Source organism: Oncorhynchus gorbuscha, linkage group LG12, assembly GCF_021184085.1.
Source record: "Oncorhynchus gorbuscha isolate QuinsamMale2020 ecotype Even-year linkage group LG12, OgorEven_v1.0, whole genome shotgun sequence".
NCBI lineage: Eukaryota > Metazoa > Chordata > Actinopteri > Salmoniformes > Salmonidae > Oncorhynchus > Oncorhynchus gorbuscha.
The window spans coordinates 16,856,220-16,865,232 of record NC_060184.1 but is presented as its reverse complement, the minus strand read 5'-3'; the positions used below and the strand labels follow the sequence as shown (position 1 = coordinate 16,865,232).

General features: G+C 42.2%; 1 pseudogene; it reads right to left on the bottom strand.

Annotated features, from left to right (window-relative positions):
- Positions 1-394: 394 nt before the first annotated feature.
- The window catches only part of LOC123990607, a 48,873-nt pseudogene continuing 40,254 nt past the window's right edge, over positions 395-9,013 (bottom strand).

Here is a 9,013-nt window from a genome sequence, read left to right as displayed (position 1 = left end):
TCTTCGCCAAAATTCCTCATCTCTCCCATGTCTTATTAGATTACTATTTTTGAATGTGGAAGGATAATAATTCAGCCAAAGTTGTTGTGAAATGTTTATTGCTTGCCAACATTTGACTCCCTCCTCTATGTTTAATATAACACACATACATTAATTATTCATTTCGGTTGCCTATCCTGAAGTGAAGTTTGTTCTGGCAGGGGGGAGATTTTCGGCACGACACCAGTGTTGTAACAACATTTTAGGGCATAGCAGCAAGAGCAGTTATTAGATTGCTATGATCTGTCATGTCCTCATCATCATCATCTGGACTGTCATTACAGTACGTGTAAGTAGAGTGACCACTATACTGATCCGTCATAACATGATGAATTGAAGACAAAACACACAATGAGCCATTTCAAGTTTTAATGACCTTGTAAAGAACAAGAGGGAATATGATTGTACAGCTACAACAATGTACATACAGAGTTACCCTGTAACCCTTTCGAGAGCATGATATATATTCACAAATGCTTTCTTGATAAATTAGATTTTTTTCTATGTTAGGATCAAACAACACCGTTTCCCATCAGCAGAGGTGGTCAGGGATGACCATGCACAGTGACAAGTGTTTGTGATTCACAGCAGTTTAATGACTATGTAATATGTAGAAAACTTTGAATGTCTGTACAATATGTTTTTTATTACATGATGAATTTACTCTTTCAACACCCATTGAGTTAATAACACAATACACATTACTGGATCTGAGGGCCAACACACCATTTAAAGGTCATCTTTGATTAAGCCGACATGTGCAGCGTACACCATGAATGTGGTCTCTGCGAACGAGGGAACATTGCCTTTAAAATGCACATTGTGGACGAAGTGCGATTGGATTGAATTCTAGCCATAGTCTAACCAGAATCTTTCTCCAGTTATTTCCAGTTGTCCCAACAAACTGAAGTTTCTCAACACTCGGGGTGCGGGCTGAACAGTTTTCTCCTTGCCTCTTATTTGGTTAATGTTGTTACATAGTTTGTCACACATTTTCCATAATTGTAGAACATTCTGTTGGCAGGTCACATAGTATACATTCCCTATACAGTGACCTACCATTGATCAGGACCCATAGGACTCTGGTCAAAAGTTGTGCACTATGTAGGGAATAGGGTACTATTTGGGAAGCAGACATTTTCTTTTGATGTTTGGATGCATGAGAATAACATCATACACACAGTGCACATTCCACATCTTTTTCACTCACAGTCTCACATAAAGACCAGTGGAGGCTGGTAGGAGGAGCTGTAGGAGGACGGGTTTATTATAATGTCTGGAATGGAATAAATGGAACAGTATCAAACATATGGAAATCACATGCTTGACTCTATTCCATCAATTCCATTCTAGCCATTACAATGAGTCTGCCCTCCTATAGCTCCTCCCACCAGCCTCTTCTGATACAGCCATAGATAAAGACAGCCTAGAGGTGAGAGACAGCTTCGGTCACACCATCAGATGCATCAGTCAGTGATGAAGTGTACAAATTTCACAGGGAAGACCCCTCTCCTGGTCGGCTCCCCCTCCATATGTCCAAACTGTAATATACACAGGACAGGATACAGTCAGTAGTACAGATATGACAACACTTGAGTGTGTGTGTGAGTGTGTGTATATATACACACAGTACTTACCCACCACTCCGGGTCCTCCTCTCCATCCACTACGATCACCTCTCCCTCTGTGAATGTCAACTCGTCTGAGTTATCAGCAGAACAGTTGTAGATGGCTTTCACTCTCTTGGGTTTCTGTTTCTGAGTGCCAAAAAGGAAAATTAATACAAAGTGAGACAAGACAATGTTAGTTTATGATTTTTTGTGTTCAATCAGTCCTGATGGTAAATCCTAAGACTGTAAATATGACTTGATCATAATCAGTGTAAATATGATATTACTGTATTGCTATAATAGTCTGTGTGTGAGGTAGTGATTGCACAGCTCTAATTGGCTAATGTCAGGAGCTAATAATTGGCTGAGGTCAGGTCCTGTGTGGCTCAGTTGGTAGAGCTTGGCGTTAGCAACATCAAGATTGTGGTTTTCTTTCCCGCTAGGGCCACCCATACGAAAATGTATGCTCACATAAGTTGCTTTGGATAAAAGTGTCTGCTAAATGGCATATTTTATTATTATAGGCGCTTACAGGGTGGTTGGCGCGGGGCTTCAGTGTTGGAGGGGTGGGACCAGAGCTGTGAGGGGAGCCAGGTAGAGGTGCAGTCTTTACTGCTCACACAAACAAAAAGACACACAGAGACAGCAATCATTAATTCATTGACCAAACACATAGAATAAAGCCGCAATTGTAAAAGAAGGTTTAGAAGAAGGTTTTACATTTGAAGTCGGAAGTTTACATACACTTCGGTTGGAATCATTAAAACTAGTTTTTCAACCACTCCACACATTTCTTGTAAACAAACTATAGTTTTGGCAAGTCGATTTGGACATCTACCTTGTGCATGACACAAGTAATTTTACAGATACAAAGTATCTATATCCACAGTAAAATGAGTCCTATATCGACATAACCTGAAAGGGCGCTCAGCAAGGAAGAAGCCATTGCTCCAAAACCGCCATAAAAAAAGCCAGACTACGGTTTGCAACTGCACATGGGGACAAAGATTGTACTTTTTGGATAAATGTCCTCTGGTCTGATGAAACAAAAATAGTTGTTTGGCCATAATGACCATCGTTATGTTTGGAGGAAAAAGGGGGAGGCTTGCAGGCCGAAAGAACGCCATCCCAACTGTGAAGCATGGGGGTGGCAGCATCATGTTGTGGGGGTGCTTTGCTGCAGGAGGGACTGGTGCACTTCACAAAATAGATGGCATCATGAGGAGGGACATTTATGTGGATATATTGAAGCAACATCTCAAGACATCAGTCAGGAAGTTAAGCTTGGTCGCAAATGGGTCTTCCAAATGGACAATGACCTCAAGCATACTTCCAAAGTTGTGGCAAAATGGCTAAGTCATGGTATTGGAGTGGCCATCACAAAGCCCTGACCTCAATCCCATAGAACATTTGTGGGCAGAACTGAAAACGCGTGTGTGAGCAAGGAGGCCTACAAACCTGACTCAGTTACACCAGCTCTGTCAGGAGGAATGGGCCAAAATTCACCCAATTTATTGTGGGAAGCTTGTGGAAGGCTACCTGAAACGTTTGACCCAAGTTAAACAATTTAAAGGCAATGCTACCAAATACTAATTGAGTGTATGTAAACTTCTGACCCACTGGGAATGTGATGTAAGAAATAAAAGCTTAAATAAATAATTATCTCTGTTATTCTGACATTTCACATTCGTAAAATAAAGTGGTGATCCTAACTGACCTAAGACAGGGAATTTTTACTGCGATTAAATGTCAGGAATTGTGAAAAACTGAGTTTAAATGTATTTGGCTAAGGTGTATGTAAAATTCCAACTTCAACTGTACATTAAAGCTCTTTGAATCAGAACAGACCAGTTATTTAATATTTTATAATAATTGTATTTGTCTGTTTACCTGGTCCATCAGTTGGTCCAGCAGTTCTGGTGGGAGGTCCTTTAGGAGTGGGTTTATCTGAACTGAACCCACACATACATGAATGGTCTTAGTTAACTGATAATCACTAGATGGAGAACGGGGAGTGAAACCAATCCATCCATCTACTCTATCCATCTATCCACAGGTTATCTACACAATATGCAATACTCTTGACTGAGAACATATGAGGATGCAGTTTAAGAATTCAAAACATCATCCTTCCATGGTCAGTGGCCATATGTATGAAGCGTCTCAGAGTAGAAGTGCTGAATTAGGATCAGGTCCCCCCCTATCCACGTAATCATATTCATTGTGATTTAAAATACTAAACTGATCCTAGTTCAGCACTCTTACTCTGAGATGCTTGATAAATTCTGCCCCAGTTCTTACCTAGTCGGTGATTTAGGTGACTTGGGCCCTGTGGCTCTCCTGCTGGGATGGTGTGCGGGGACAGGAGGGGGCTGTGTGGGTTTGAAGGGGGGTGCTGTTGGTTGGACTGGTGCTCCTGGGATGACCGTTGGCACTGGAGGCCCAGGTAATACTGGAGGTAAAGGTGGTAGAGGACCAGTCTTATGGCCTCTAGGCTCCATCACATTAGTCCTCTTGTTCACAGGGGGAGGGGGAGCAGTTGGAGAAAGTACTACATGGAGAGAGGAGAGTGATATCAATCTATCTATCCATCTGTCACGCCCTGACCATAGAGAGCCTTTTTATTCCCTATTTTGGTTAGGTCGGGGTGTGACTAGGGTGGGTATTTTAGGTTGTTTAGTTCTATGTTGGTCTGGTATGGTTCCCAATCAGAGGCAGCTGTTTATCGTTGTCTCTGATTGGGGATCATATTTAGGCAGCCATTTCCCCACTGTGTTTTGTGGGATCTTCTTTTTGTGTAGTTGCCTGTGAGCACTCCAGAACGTCACGTTATTCTTTATTGTTTTTGTGCGTTTCATTAAATAAATATGTGGAACCCAGATCACGCTGCGCTTTGGTCCGAGTATGCTTACGACGATCGTGACACCATCACATAGTTATAATTGTGTTATTTATTGTGTAGTATGATATAGTGCACTTACCATACATGGAGCTGTTGGGGTCTGGGGTGTGAGGGTCTGGGGGGTCTGAGGAGGACCTCTGTCTACCCACCCCCTCCATAGGAGCCTGCTTCCACCGTGGACCTGCAAGGTTACAGTCATAGGGTCAACCATTTGTCACATAGGGTCAACCATTTGTCACTATTCCAGCAACACTTTCAAGGACCTATGGTCCAGCGCAGGGGTGACAAACTCAATTCCTCGAGGGCCAAGTAGTTGTGGGTTAGAAAAAGATAACATGATTTGAGTATATGAGCAGTAGCAATAAGGAGAGAGGTTGGTTTATGCCCTATTGGGGCGGTTGTATTTTCCAGTAATACATTTGCAGACGCTGTATTATAGGTTCTAATACAAGGTATTAAGTGCCGTGACCAATTAATAGGCACAAATACCATAACTATTCTCCGGGGAAGTGGGTAGCTCTACCTTGGAAAACAGTTAATAGAAGGTGTAGAGACGGGAGTGAAGAAAACACCCATGACACTGTCGGGAGAGGTTTGGGAATTATAACTACTGAAATGGTGACAGACGGCCCCGATTCTCCCTGTAAAGTGGAACTAGAGGAGTTAAGCCATGGAGCTGAAAGAAGCACAAGCATTCTAACAAATCGGCTCCAATATGGGAAAAATTCAGCAAACAGGATAAAATTGGTCGGCTTTTCCTGGCTAACAGAACATTCTAATCTGATAGAGAATTCAGGGAGGCAATTGTGCCTTGACATAGAACCAGAATCAAAAGCTCAATTGGCCAACATTTTGATGTCAGCATTCTATCAACAAAAAATACAAACTGATAAACCCGGAAGTAGTAGAAGTACGCAGCCACAGAAAGACAGAATTTGCACTTCGGCTTTGGTAGCAGGTTTGAAACCTGTGATCAATTGCGGGGGTTGTGGATGAAATAGAGCAGGATGCTTTTGAGTGGAATATAACTCTGCTCACTTTGCAGACGTGATGGTTTAATACAGCTACAGTGGAAGTCCTTCTGTAGCTCAGTTGGTAGAGCATGGCGCTTGTAACGCCAGGGTAGTGGGTTCGATTTCCGGGACCATCCATACGTAGAATGTATGCACACATGACTGTAAGTCGCTTTGGATAAAAGCGTCTGCTAAAATGGCATATATATTATATATTAAGTCACCAACAGTGGTTTCAATGGCCAAGGTAAGGCAAAGAAAAGACACCAAAGCGTATGGAGATAGATCCCTGTTTTAGATGTTGGGTTTTGGAATAATGAGTGTAGAGTGGAAGTGGAGCCTGTTGCATTTGGAGGAAATGCTGCCATGCAAGCGTTTGCCTCTTTTTCAAAAGAGCAGCAACAAAACCTTCTGAAAGTAGCGGGACAGGAAACGTTCACATATGGTATCGGTATCGGTTCGATCGATAGCGGTTTATAGAGATTACAGTTTCTATGTGATGGAAGACGGATGTGAACACGTTTTACACAACTTATTAATAGAAGCCAGGGTTCAAATATCGCGGATTTGTTATGATGAGAAATTGGCTAAATTTGCCACAGGAAAAAGTATTTTGGCTTAAAGAATCTAGACGAAACACCTGGGGAATGGATTCGAAAGAGGAAACAAATAAAAAGTACCTGGCCAAACACTCCGGGTAACACAGAAAACCTTGGGGGGTTTTAATCCCATGAGACATTTCATGTGGTTTTATTATGAAACATTTACATTTTATGTCACTTTATTCTGAAATATATTTCTAGAATGGACAAAAGGGCTGAGGGGTTACGAGGAATTAGCATTGTGGTACCAAACCTAAAGTTAACTTGACATGTTTTTTTTCATTGACATGGTGGTGCGGTAGTTATGGAGAATCATGGGGAAAAGAGACCAGTGAATCGTTAGACTCGGTGGTGAGATAATGTCGGAGAAAGTTGAAATGGAAGGAGTCAAAGGCTCCAGCGCATATTTTATGATCAGTGTTCGAAAGGGAAATAAGATTGTGTATGGTGTGATCATAGAACAGAGGCCATAAATCTCTGCGTTTGTAAACCTCACTGTGAATGTTAATCATGTTTATTTATTTTTATGTTTTATTATCATCGTTTGTCCATTTACAAGTCATTTACAAGTTTATGTAATGTTGAACAGTATGATGTCAAATGTTTAAAAAAAGGGGCGACTGATGGGTTTGGATTTCTGAACTTTAAATGTTATGAATCATTAGTTATACTAGAGACCTGAGGGGTGCCTTAGCCGAGGGGTTACACCAGAGGTTAATGGTTATCTGTAGGAGGGAGGTATATGGTGGATGCAATTCAGCTTGGAATGTTTTGAGTGTAGGGAAAACGATCACGTGGCAGGCATTGATAAGGGGAGAGAGAGTCATGGATTAGAGATGAAGGGGGTCGAGGTCAGGTCAAGTCACGTTAAGGGAGAGGAAAAGTTTATTGCCGTATCACTTAGTTTCCTGCCTAGCAATAAAGATACAATGTTTAACGAGATGGAGGAGACTCCACCCAAAGTGGGGTACAAATACCACCACTATGGCAAACATGTTGTGTTCGATTCAGCTGTTTGATCCTTTGGGAAGAATAAACTTGGTTTGAGCTTTCATAGTGTCCATTGAGTTCTTACTCTGATAATTAGAACCTAACGAAAGGATATAACAAAAACCAGAGGACACCATCCAGGACTTGAGTTTGACACCCCTGACCTAATGCATTTACATTTACATTTACATTTAAGTCATTTAGCAGACGCTCTTATCCAGAGCGACTTACAAATTGGTGCATTCACCTTATGACATCCAGTGGAACAACCACTTTACAATAGTGCATCTAAATATTTTAAGGGGGGGGGGGGTGAGAAGGATTAATGCATGACCTATGACCTATGCTCATTGTCCTCCGACTGACCTTTGGTGGCTGTCCTGGGGGGAAGGTGTGGGGTGGGTACCACCGGTAATGCTGGCACGCCGGAGGGAGGGGAGCTGAGTTCCAGGATGGTGCCATAGGTCTCGTTGTTCATCATCATGCTGGGGAGATGGGCTCTCTGCTTGTCTCTGGCCAGGCTGGCTGCATCACGGGCCAGGGGAGGCCATGTTGGGACCACCGGGCATTGGACCCATGAGACCACTGCTCGGGACGAAACAGCTGACAGGACGTTCCTGCTCTGACCGTCTGTGGGGGATGGGCTGGTTATGGGGGATAGGACGCACAGGTAGAGATCATTAGCAGGCTAGTAATGCTATCCATGACATCTTTTTTTAACAATTGGAAACAGATGGTGATATGCTACATGCACAGCATAGCACAGCCTACATACACAGCATAGAACAGCTTATATGCATACCAAGTGTGTCTGGTATACAGTAGGCAGCACCGATTCCCCTGGGATGTCATAAACACATACACTACATGACCTAAACTACACTACATGACACTACATGACCAAAAGTATGTGGACACCTGCTCGTTGAACATCTCATTCCAAAATCATGGGCATTAATATGGAGTTGGTCCCCCCCTTGCTGCTATAAGAGCCGCCACTCTGTTAGATTTCAGTGCAGCCTTTGATATTATTGACCACAACCTGTTGTTGAGACAATGTCTACACTGTATTTCTGATCAATTTGATGTTATTTTAATGGACAAAAAATGTGCCTTTCTTTAAAAAACAAGGACATTTCTAAGTGACTCTAAGTGACTTTTGAACGGTAGTGTATGTGTTATGGCTTTTCAACCTCTGCCATATCGTGGATTCAGGGTCATCTACTGTATCTAATAGAACTCAGAGGGTTTACTTTAAGGGAAGCTTCTCTAATGTCAAATATGTAAAGTGGGTGTAACGTAGGGCAGCTCTAAGCCCTCTACTCTTTTCTATTTTTAGCAATGACTTGCCACTGGCATTAAACAAAGCATGTGTCCCCATGTATGCTGATGTTTCAACCATACAGCAATTTTCCACACACTCCACAAAGCAAGTCCTGCAGGCTCTAACTTGATCTTATCTTGATTATTGTCCAGTCATATGGTCAAGTGCAGCAAAGAAAGACCTAGTTAAAATGCAGCTGGCCAAGAACAGGATGAATTGGACTGCAGAGGATGAGTTGGACCACAGAGTGAAGGAAAAGCAGCCAACAGGTGCTCAGCATTTGTGGGAACTCCTTCAAGACAATTGGAAAAGCTTTCCAGGTGAAGCTGGTTGAGAGAATGCCAAGAGTATGCAAAGCTGCCATCAAGGCAAAGGGTGGCTACTTTGAAGAAGTTCAAATATATAATATATTTTGATTTGTTTAACACTTTTTTGGTTACTACATGATTCCATAGGTGTAATATCTTCACTAGTATTCTACAATGTAGAAAATAGTAAAAATAAAGAAAACCCTGGAATGAGTAGGTGTGTCC